Genomic DNA, 12,083 nt, shown 5'->3' with positions numbered 1-12,083 from the left:
TGGAACTAGTGCTATCCCTTGAGAAGAGCATTTCCTGAACCTTGGGAAATAGTGCTGATTATTAAGTAATTCTAGAGGACTTGATTGGCCTATGAGCACATTTAAAACAACAAACAGACAACCACAAGCTAGTATATTTTCAAATATGTAATTAGCTGAATTGTAATCATTCAAGCCCAGCTCTTCAGAGGCATTTAGGCACTTCACTTCCATTTAAATCAATGGGAGTTAGACCCCTAAATTCCTTTGAGGATCTGGGCCTCAGGTTTTTATTTGTGCTCTTATACGTTTATTCTGAACCCTGTGAAAAGTCAGGACTTTCTTTGCAGAACGGGCTTCCTGTCCTGATTTATCAAACCCAGAGGAAGCAGGATTGCTAAATGAAGACTATCCCAAAATGATCAATGTGAGTAGTAAATTGTTCAGATTTATTATCGTGTTTCTAGCCACTTTCTGCCAAATAGAAACAAAGTACATTTAAGATAAAATCAACATAGTGAAAGTCCTATAAAATTAATAGAAAATGATAAACTTTCTATAGGTTTATTTAACCATCCTAAATAATTACATTTATCTAGTGCCTAACACAATGAGGTCCAGTCCTAAGTACAGCCTCTATGTGCTACCACAACATAAATTGTTAATAACAACCCCTTCTGTAAACCTACCGCCAGAATATGTAGGCTGTCAAATGATTCTGTGCTAAATTCTATAGCTTTTTAGGACAATTTCTATAAAACCCATATTGGTTTCATCTATTCATTTCTACTAGACAGTTCCATATGGAAAGCAATCCAGATACTTGAATGTTTAGGGTTCTTCAGTGACCTTGGTTTGTACGTTGGCAGATGTGGGAAAGACATGAGCTCTCTGAGCAAGCATTGCAAGTTTTTAAGCTGTGCTAATTTAGCTGTCTCAAAAAGACTGTCAGTTTGCCCATTGCTGGCTGACTGCTGTTTGCTGGCTGTCTACATGACATGGCAAAATGGTAGCTATCAGTATATGTCCCAAAGATAAATTAAAAAAAAAAGAGTTCTGTTACTGTACACGTGCTGTATGTAGCTATGCCACTATTATGACTTTTCCTGTGTACTGAACCTTTGAAATTCTAAGGCTGGAACCATGCCCATTTTTGAGAGCTGTTTCAGTTCAAAATGGCTGTAGTCACACAGAAACAACAAAGAGTCAGGTGTCACCTTAAAGACTAACAGATTTATTTGGGCATAAGCTTTCATGGGTAAAAAACTTCATTTACCCACAAAAGCTTATGCCCAAATAAATCTGTTAGTCTTTAAGGTGCCACTGGACGCCTTGTTGTTTTTGTGGATACAGACTAACACGGCTACCCCCTGATACTTGTAGTCACACAATGAGTCACATACACTGTGCTCCTTCATGGAGACTATGACTTTAAAAGTCCGTGAAAACCCACTTACAAAATGTTTACTGCCATGTAACAGCAACTCTTATTAAGCCTGACAAACTCACTCCACCTAACACGTCATGGTATTTATCTATAAAGAATGTCATGTAAGATATCAAATGCACAATTATGCCATAGGTGTTGCAGGATGCATGTACAGGTGTTAATTAAAAAGTTGTATGTGTACATTAAAAATATGTTTAATACCATATAACACTGGTCTACAGTTTTTGAGAAGTCGTCTGCTTCAGAGATAAAATGTGGTATTTATTATGTATTTTGATGTGCTGAATTCAAATATGACAATTAAAACAACTGATTGGCTACTGTTTCTAAGATATTTAAGTTTTTACGGTTTATGTCTATGTATATTGTGTAGATAGTAGAGTTTTAATCATAAATTGTAAACCTAGGTCTTTTCATGTGTTTATGGTTGCTTTACATGATAATATTTCACCTGTCCTGTTTATGTAACACTTTAAAAATCAGCAAAAGGGTTATATAAATAAAATTTATTATGAAACAAAAGGCAAAAAACTATTATGTACATAGTTTAGTCCTATTCAGTGTCTACTCGGCGCTTCTTGGCTTGTCTCTTGTATTCATTAAATGGAGCATCTCTTGTCACTGTCCAGCAATAGTCTGCAAGCATTGATGGGCTCCATTTGCCCTGATAGCGTTTCTCCATTGTTGCAATGTCCTGGTGAAATCGCTCGCCGTGCTCGTCGCTCACTGCTCCGCAGTTCGGTGGAAAAAAATCTAGATGAGAGTGCAAAACATGTATCTTTAGTGACATGTTGCAACCAAGGCTTTTGTATGCCTTGAGGAGGTTTTCCACCAACAACCTGTAGTTGTCTGCCTTGTTGTTTCCGAGAAAATTTATTGCCACTAACTGGAAGGCTTTCCATGCCGTCTTTTCCTTGCCATGCAGTGCATGGTCAAATGCATCATCTCGAAGAAGTTCACGAATCTGAGGACCAACAAAGACACCTTCCTTTATCTTAGCTTCACTTAACCTTGGAAATTTTCCACGGAGGTACTTGAAAGCTGCTTGTGTTTTGTCAATGGCCTTGACAAAGTTCTTCATCAGACCCAGCTTGATGTGTAAGGGTGGTAACAAAATCTTCCTTGATTCAACAAGTGGTGGATGCTGAACACTTTTCCTCCCAGGCTCCAATGACTGTCGGAGTGGCCAATCTTTCTTGATGTAGTGGGAATCTCTTGCACGACTATCCCATTCGCAGAGAAAACAGCAGTACTTTGTGTATCCAGTCTGCAGACCAAGCAAGAGAGCAACAACCTTCAAATCGCCACATAGCTGCCACTGATGTTGGTCATAGTTTATGCACCTCAAAAGTTGTTTCATGTTGTCATAGGTTTCCTTCATATGGACTGCATGACCAACTGGAATTGATGGCAAAACATTGCCATTATGCAGCAAAACAGCTTTAAGACTCGTCTTCGATGAATCAATGAACAGTCTCCATTCATCTGGATCGTGAACCATGTTGAGGGCTGCCATCACACCATCGATGTTGTTGCAGGCTACAAGATCACCTTCCATGAAGAAGCATGGGACAAGATCCTTTTGACGGTCATGGAACATGGAAACCCTAACATCACCTGCCAGGAGATTCCACTGCTGTAGTCTGGAGCCCAACAGCTAGACTAGAGCCAATCAACAATTTTAAGCATAATTTTCGTTCTCAGTGACCCAGAATTAGTAAAGTTTGACTACATTTATTTCAGAAGCATTTTGGCTGTAGAGCAGTGTAATCAAGCAGGGTTGAGAAACAAACTTTTGCTAGAAAAAGGAATGTTGATTCACCTGTCTGCCTAGGAATATGTTGTGAATCAAGTATTGTGAAATCAACATGAATGTTTCATTTGCATTTCAAGTCAACAGAGGAGCAAGTTATCAGGAAAAAGAGAAAAAGCATAGTGTCATCTACTGGAGCACAAATAGCAGGGGAGAAGAATTTTATTTGGGGATACACTTCAGAAGAATATATTTCAGAGGTTTCTTGGACTCGAAGAAGAGCAGAGGATCTCTTGGTAATCCATCACTTAGGAAGAAAAAAGGCCATCACTTTTTGTATCTTTGAACAATGGATCCCCTACCATGTGGGTGAGTGATGCTGAAAGATTGCTTTAGGTACAACACTTAGTTTAGTCAAAGGTTGTAGCCTGTTATGTAGTTTGTGGCAAGTTTTAGTCACAAAGAAGCATGTTATGTTTTTGGTTTGTTCATGACTATTTCTGTCTCTGTGATTCTTGCTTAATATCACTTGAACCTCTGTTCTTTGTTAATAAACTTATTCTTATTTTATTATAAATTCATCTCAGCCCTGTTATATTGAAGTGAGGAAGGCATCCTCAGCTGAGCCAAGAGACTGGTGTGTATTCTGTCTCTTTGGAGGCAGTAGACTTGGTATTTCTAAGGGCATCCAGTGACAGAGGCTGGATGCTTCCAGGGAGGTGCTTCTGGAGGGTTCAGGAACTGAAGTACACCAAGGGTTAACCTGCAAGAGAAAGTTAGGACTGGCAGAGTCCTATGGAGTTTGTTTGGCTGCCTAACAGACTGGGGTGGCAGGAAGCTGCCAGACTGTATAGCACCAACAAATCCCTCTTTTGCCAAGGCAGAGGGGTAACAGGATGTTATACACCCTGAGACAATGTCACAGAGACTCAACATTTGTTCTTTTTTGCTTTGCTGTTTCTTTTAATCTGAAGTCAGTCACTTAGACTGAAAGTGTATGATTGCTCTTTTTGTATTGAAAAAACACAACATAAACCTTATCAGTATTCATTTATTGGAATTGGTAAATGCCAGCAACTTTGGGTTCTCTCAATTTCTTACCAAATATTTACATAGCTTTTGAATGCATTGATGTAACCTGTTCCATAGCACAAAGTCTCCTGTCATATGTTCATGTAGCATCCTGTTGATTAAGAACTGCTTTATTAAAATAAAAATATTCGTACATTACTTCCATTGCAGAGAACTGTGCAGATATTTCATAGCCAATGGCAACATAAAGTCAAATCCAATATTATCCCAAAAAGCAAAAGAGCTAAAGTCCAGTCCATTTCAGTGCAAGACTGAATCCCTCCCTGGTGTTAATAATTGTGCAGAAATAACTCCTTGGTGCTGCTTACATGGATCTTTTCAGTCACTGGAAATATACATGTATGACGGAGTGTACCAGGCCCATTGAGGCCTCCTGCTGGAGGCCTCACAGTCCTAGCACTCCCTGCCCCAGAAGAAAAGCAGTGAAGGTGGGTCCTCCAGGCTTGCCTAGAAAGGCTTCAGGGAAGCAAAAGGAGCTGCAGGGCCTGAGCAGGCCAGTTCCTGGCTGGGACCAGAGAAGTAAGGAAGGTGCTCCTTGCTGGTTGCTGGAGCTCAAGTGAGGAATGCATTCCGTGAAGCAGAAGGGGAGTTGAGAACTTCAACGCTAAGCTACGGATGAAGAGGAAGGGACTATGTGGAAAGCATCCCAGGGAACAGCAGCAGACACTATTAAATGAAGCAGCATGTGGCTGCTATTTGTAGGGTTCTTAGGTTGGGACCCAGAGTAATGGGTAGGCCTAATGGTGAGGTGGCCAAGGCCCCAAGAAAGGGGGACATTTTGTTTAGAAGCCCAACCTGGAATTTAAAAAGCTCCAGGTTCGGGCTGAAGACTCTGCATAGGACCAACCATTTGCTGAATTTTGTTACTGTTATGTTGCACTCCATATGCTTTATAAAAATATGTTTATAAGTGTGAATATGATGTAACTGTAATATGCTTTATGCAAAAGGTCTCTTAGAAAGCTTCTGATCTATTGAGTGTGTTCATCCCATTTGTTTGCATTTATTATTTCTATGCCTGGAGTTAGGAGAATAAGATATAAACTTGTATTACTGAGGCAAACATTAAGTGGAAGCTATTAAGGGTGCTCCAGAATCAATGACCTGTAAATGGCTCTGTTTAGTTGCAAACTTTCCTGGGTGTGTGCAGTCCAGCCCTGGAAGAATGGAGAATGAGGTCTTACAGTGACATGTGATCATATCACCTGAACCGGAATCCATCTTAAACCTGGTGCTTTTCCATTTAGAAGGAGGGGTGGGAACCCAGAGGGACAAAAGATTCCCGCCTTGTGCCAAAGATAAAAAAGGGGGTGGAACAGAACAAAGGGAGCTTCCAGTCATGAGTAAACCCCTAGTTTCCACCTAAGATGCCTGCTGGAACTGACAAGGACTATACCTGGGAAAAGGATTGGGCCCAGACTAGGAAGGAGTCTAGTCTGTGAAAAAAGCTTATTGGAACATCTCTGAGGGTGAGATTTACCTGTATTCAGTTTCTTAAGCTATTAGGCTTAGACTTGCCTGTTTTGTTTTATTTTGCTTGGTAACTTACTTTGTTCTGTCTGTTATTACTTGGAACCACTTGAATCCTACTTTTTATACTTAATAAAATCACTTTTGTTTATTAATTAACCCAGAGTAATACCTGGGGGAGCTAACAGCGGTGCATATCTCTCTATCAGTGTTACAGAGGGCAGACTATTTATGAGTTTACCCTGTATAAGCTTTATACAGAATAAAACAGTTTTATTTGGGGTTTGGATCCCCTTGGGAACTGGGTGTCTGGCTGCTGGAGACAGGTGACCTGCTGAGCAGTTTTTGGTTAAAGTCTGCAGCTTTGGGGGCGTGGACCAGACCTGGGTCTGTGTTGCAGCAGGCTAGAATGTCTGGCTCAACAAGGCAGGGTTCTGGCGTCCCAAGCTGTCAAGGAAAACGGGTTCAGAGGTAAATTCATCACGTCAGGTGACAGTCCCAGGGAGGTCTCTGTGACCGAACCTGTCACAGTTACCTCCCCAGAAGGAGACTGAACTTGAAGAAGTGACCTGGCTGGAGATCTGGGACAATAAGAACCGATAAGGCAAAAAGTCTCCAGGAAGGAAGCCCTGGGGGCACTGCTCTATACCAGGCCAGGCACAGTCTAGAAGGGTCTGAAGACTGAGCCAGTAACAGAACTAAAGACTTTAACAAGAGCACAGGGACAGGTCCTGTTGGACCTCTTACCCTGGAAGGGGCTTGTTTGTGCATAGTGACTGTGTGTGACTTGGCCGGAGGGCTGGGCTTCTGAAGACCCATCTGATGAGATTATTAGCCAACAGGAGGCACCACGAGCAGAAAGAGAGAGTGTGGGCACATTCACATCCAACCAACAGAAGGTGCTCATGAGAGGTGGGTGGCCCCCATCACAACATGCATCTGAGACCTTACATTTTCTGTGAAAATGGAAGGACTTACAGCTAGATGTGAGGATTTAAAGTTGAAGGAATTTAAATTTGTCAATGTTTACTAGCTATGGAATGAGCTAATTATGCAGAGAATTCCCTGAGCTAAGTTTCTGCCATGTATCCTTTATAACAATAGAGACAGTAGGGATTGATCAACCATTATACAGAGTATTTGCCTTTTCTTTAACCTCACGTGCGAGTGAATGACTGTTTCGTACATATGTGGAATCCAGGAATGCGATAGAAAATGCCAATTTGATAGTCTCTATCATGGCTCTGGAGTTCAAAAGCTCTAACTGTTTACTGACTTCATGCTAAGATGCCAAGGAATGCTGGCTGAACTCCAAACACCTTTACTGAGGTTTTGATTATAACACATTTATTCAAACAGACAGATAGCTATTAAGAAACCACGGCACCCACTAGGAGCCAAAGGTCTGATCCAAAACCCACTGAAATCAGAGCAAGTCTTTCCACTGTCTTCAATAGGCTTTGGATCGAGTCCCAAATGCTTAGAAATGCTAAGTGCTTATTACCCCACTGAAGTCAATGGGAACTTTGCCTGAGAAAGGAGTTTAGGATCAGGCACTGTATCTGCTAAAGCTATTGTATTACAGTACATTACAAATTAGCTTAATCCCTTTTAGTAGGATATGGCTATATTTAAAGTTTGGCTCCCAGTGAATTCCCTCTAGTACATTCAGTCATTGATCAATGACTCACCCTTGGACAGTTTGCCCTCCAATAAATATACGATGCAGAAAATTATTTATTACCAGTCTACTGTCCTGCTTGCCAACCAGAAATATAGGAAGGATATTTTTACTTTTGTGTTCCCTATAAAATTGTCTAACCTGAACATGTGAAAGGTAAATCTAGGGCCACTTTCATTCCCAGTGCAAGACTACTGACTTAAGTGGGATAAATCTAGTCCCTAATGGCCTGATTTTTTAAAAATGATGTGAAGAAAACCTATATGTAATGGAATCCACAAAGGGCTGTATTACATTCTGTTAATGACAGATTAGGAACTGGCTGGTGTGCCATCATTTTGTGCTAGCTCAGGGCAGGTGGAGGGTCTGTGACTCTGCGGCTCCTCACAGCTGCTGGCCCGGCTCTTTCCATGACCAGGTTGTGGCTTTGAGGCACCCTCTTGGCCAGAGCCAGGTCATGGAGAGCCACGTGGGCAGCTGTCAGGAGCCGGCATGGAGTCGCGGATCCTTTTCCTGCCTCGGGTGGCTGGGGAGCAGGGACATGGGCCAGGGGCTGCTCTTAGCTCCCCCGCACTCCGGGCAGGTGGAGAGTCTGCTACGGCTCCTCACAGCTGCCCAGGCTGACTCCCTGGCCAGGCTCCAGGCTGGCCCAGCCGGCGCTGGGGCCTTAGGGAGAAGAGGAGGGGGAGGGGACAGAGTCCACCCAGGTGAAAAGTGGATGGGCCAGGCGGAACTACACAGGCAGTTTGGGTAGGCTTAGCCTTCCCTTGCCTTCGATACCCGCCACCCGTGGCTGTAGCATTTCTAGTGTAGACCAGCCCTAAGTGAATAGCCTGTGTTTGAATGACATATCCTCAGACTCTCCTGCTTGGGAGGTGAAGGTCATTATTAGTCACTGTTTAAAGCTAAGGTGGGGGGTTGACCCTCTCTGAAACCTGCTATTTGCAGAGGGTTATATGCAGGATTGAGCTATCTTGGGCTCTCTGATCAATGCCATCCGTCCGTTTTCATTGTTCCTTTAAACATTCCCATTAGATGAGGCCCTTGTGTAACACATCCATATGCTCTAGACTGTACAGACACAGTAGGAGGCATCCCTCAGTCTTGAGAGACCATGGGTATACACCCCTGAGAGGTAAAAAATGTACTCAGTTTTATGGCAGCCGTGAATGTGGCTGAAGAGACCCACTCAGGAGAGACCATCTCTGCTGCATCTGTCACATTTAAAGGTGATGTTTTGACCCTTTGGTCTCTGCCTTGTGTGAGCTCTTTTCTCCTCTGCTAAACTGCACTGCTTCCTCTATAACTCCGGAGACCTTTGTTAAGCTCTTGTTTCCAAAGGCTGTTGTACTGAGTGGGATATTCTCATTTGTCCACATTCATGTCCATTTCTTTGAGGTCTCGCTTGCACACATCTTTGAAATGCAATTTTGGGTGTCCTTTGGGTCTTCTTCCAGATGCCAATTTGCCATAGAGGATGTCCTTTGGGATACAAACACAAAATCAGAATAAATTACACATGCAGAACTACATCCTAGACCCTGGTCTTTCAGCTCCAGAAACACAGGGAGCTACACTTCAATCTAAAGCAGGTATCTACTTATTGATAGTAGTAGGTCCTTTCTACTCTCTATGGGACAGCCACTCCAGGGTATAATTATGGTTAGCTAGTGTTTTCTGACTACAGTTAACATGCAGAAAATATGTAGGATTCTATTTCTTTTCATTGTGGTGGGGACTTTTAAGACAGGAAGGAGAGTTGAAATAGGTAAAACAAGATTTGAATAAAACTGACTGAGTACCAGTCTCTCTCCTCCTCCCTAGCTCTCTCTGTCTCTGACTTTTTTTTTCCCTTTCAGCTGCTTTGTTTTCTGTCTCCCTCATCATGAGATAATTCCTGGCTTGGGGTAAGAAGTTGCACTGTAAATTGTGGTGGCTAGACACAGAGTCATTTCAGTTGGCTGAATCTTTTTAAGGAGGGTCTGCTGAGCATAGGATTACACTGTGAGAAGGGTGCAATTATTACAGCTGCTGCATGTTAATTACCTGCCCTCCTCTCACATGTACAGAATTTAAAGAATGCATAGAGGGAGTTTCTGCTCAGCTTCTGAGAACAAGTTTTTCTTAAAGTTCTTATAATTCATCAAATTTTTTCTAGAGGATCCTAGAGATCAATGATAAACAAGACTCATCGGTTCTATTTAGTCAGCTCCCTGCAAACCAGTTCAGGATTGCTCCCTCCCACAAATGAAAGTTCTCATCAGGGGCGGCTCCAGGCACCAGCATGCCAAGTGTGTGCCTAGGGCGGCAAGCCACGGGGGGCGCTCTGCCGGTCGCCGCGAGGGCGGCGGGCAGGTTGCCTTCGGCAGCTTGCCTGCGGAGGGTCCGCTGGTCCGATGGCTTTGGTGGACCTCCCGCAGGCATGCCGCCGAATCCACGGGACCGGGGACCTCCCGCAGGCAAGCCGCCGAAGGCAGTCTGCCTGCTGTGCTTGGGACAGCAAAATACCTAGAGCCGCCCCTGTAGGTTGCAAGGGATTGGGAGAGACGGTCCTGGCCTAGGTGTTACTACAATATAAATAATAAATGATAGTGTGTCTCACTAATGATGCCCTTCAGTAGGCACAAACGGACATACTATTTAAGAAAGTAATAAACTGAAGCTACAGTGGCTCAGGCTTCTCACTGATATTTTGAAGCTATTTGGAACTACTGTGATATAGAACCTGATCCTAAAATTATCTCACTCTTTCTTGAGAGCAAGGAGGGACGGTAGCGGATGATTAAATTACCAGTCATATTACTGGCATGCACTCAGCTATGTATTTACAAGAAGATGAAAGGATAAATTCCGAGCCATTCAAAAAGAATCAAAGGATGGAGGCTTGATTGCTTTTGAATGGATGGTATTATGCATTTCAATGAAAACAGTGGATTTTCAAAGAGAAAAATGTGGACATTCTGAACTTTTGGAAACCATGTGTTGGAAATATTATTGCTTTCTTTTTTGTTTCCTATTTTTGTTGAAACTATTATTAAGACAGTCACCGGAGTTTACAATGGGAATGCAGTAATTAATTATGTACCAGTGTTATGTGTTTACTCTCTCAACCTATACAGTCTAATTAGCAGTAATACATTCTTTGAGTCATTTGTGACTTATGTTTTGTATATGTGCATGCTGGAAAATATCATTCTACCTATCACCTGCTTTCCCGTATCATACCCCTCACTATAGTACCTGAACCACCTAATAGAGCCAGAAATGGGAGCTTGGGATAGAACTGGTGGTCCAAAAGAATGAGGAGAGGGTGCTCTACAAGCTTTCTATGTCAGGAAAAGTGAAAGGACATAAAGAGTGATGGCTTAAGGATCAGGGAGTGCAGTCTATATATTTATGCACATATACCGTCTACCCAGCAATAGTGCCTATGTGCAGTCATCAGGGGTGGCTCCAGACCCCAGTATGCCAAGCGCATGCTTGGGGCGGCATCCCACAGGCGGCGCTCTGCCGGTCGCTGGGAGGCGGCTCTGGTGGACCTCCCGAAGGCGAAATGTCTAGAGCCGCCCCTGGCAGTCATTCCACACAGATTATTTCTACCTGTAGTAGAAATAGATGAAGTGAAGATGCTTACTATGAGGTTGGTTTTAGCCATAGCTTGCTCAGAGCACACAGCAGCAGCAAAGGGTAAGCTAAGATATTCTTCATTTTATTCCTGTCTTGTTTGCAATGTCTGAAAATAAGTGTATTGTGCATATGTTACAAAAAAGTTGGCATATGTCTTGCAATTCATATCATGTCCCTTTATGCTGGAGGAATCAAAGGATTCATCAATTTATGTAATGTTTGTACAGTTCTTTGAAAATGTAACATGCAGTACACGTGCTAAAGATTGTTATAATTCAGTATCTTTACTAGATGAAGATGTAAAGCACTGGTTAGCAATATTCTGAGAGACTGTGAGAAAGTATTAGTCTGATGGAAATGAATGAATAATAAAGGTCATTTTGGAAACTTCAGCTTTCCCTAGGGGTGCTGGAAGCATTTTTATAGCAAGGGGGCTGAGAGCCTGTTGGGGGGTGATTACTCTGCTCCTGCCCTGAAGGGCTTAAAACAGCCCTGGGAGAGGGCTGTGGCAGGGGAAAAGCTGGACTTGTTGGGAAAGCAGCCACAGCGGTAGCCCATGCAATCAGGGCCCAGCTGGCCCTTTTAAGAGGGCAGTGGGCCAGAAGAATGAAGACAGACTTTCTCTCTATCCTGGTGAGAGAGAAGGACCTGGCTGCCTGGGAAGCTGAGGAGAGTAACTAGGGTGGAGCAGTGCTGGGGAAGGGCAGAGGGAACTGGGGAGCTCCAGCCTAGCTAAACCCTAGGCTGCGTTAAGGGCCCACAAAAGGGTACTAGGGCTGCAGAGGAGCAGCCCAGGAATAGGCAGAGGCAGCTGGTCCAACCCCCCTTGCCGATGACGAGTGGTTAACAGACTGCCATCTGCCCCAGTGTGCAGGGGCTAAATGGAGACTGGCAGTAGCCACTGAGAGAAGGTGAGGATATGGGGTTGGGTGTTCCCCTGGGTGGGGATACCCAGATTGTGGGTTGCTGCGGTGGACAGAACCCCTGGGCAAAGGCATCAGGGTCCAGGAAGTGAGACATCAGCCGGCAGA

This window comes from Chelonoidis abingdonii, chromosome 1 (assembly GCF_003597395.2).
Source record: "Chelonoidis abingdonii isolate Lonesome George chromosome 1, CheloAbing_2.0, whole genome shotgun sequence".
NCBI classification, from domain to species: Eukaryota; Metazoa; Chordata; order Testudines; family Testudinidae; genus Chelonoidis; species Chelonoidis abingdonii.
The sequence above is the reverse complement of the archived record's forward strand: the minus strand, read 5'-3'. Positions refer to the sequence as shown.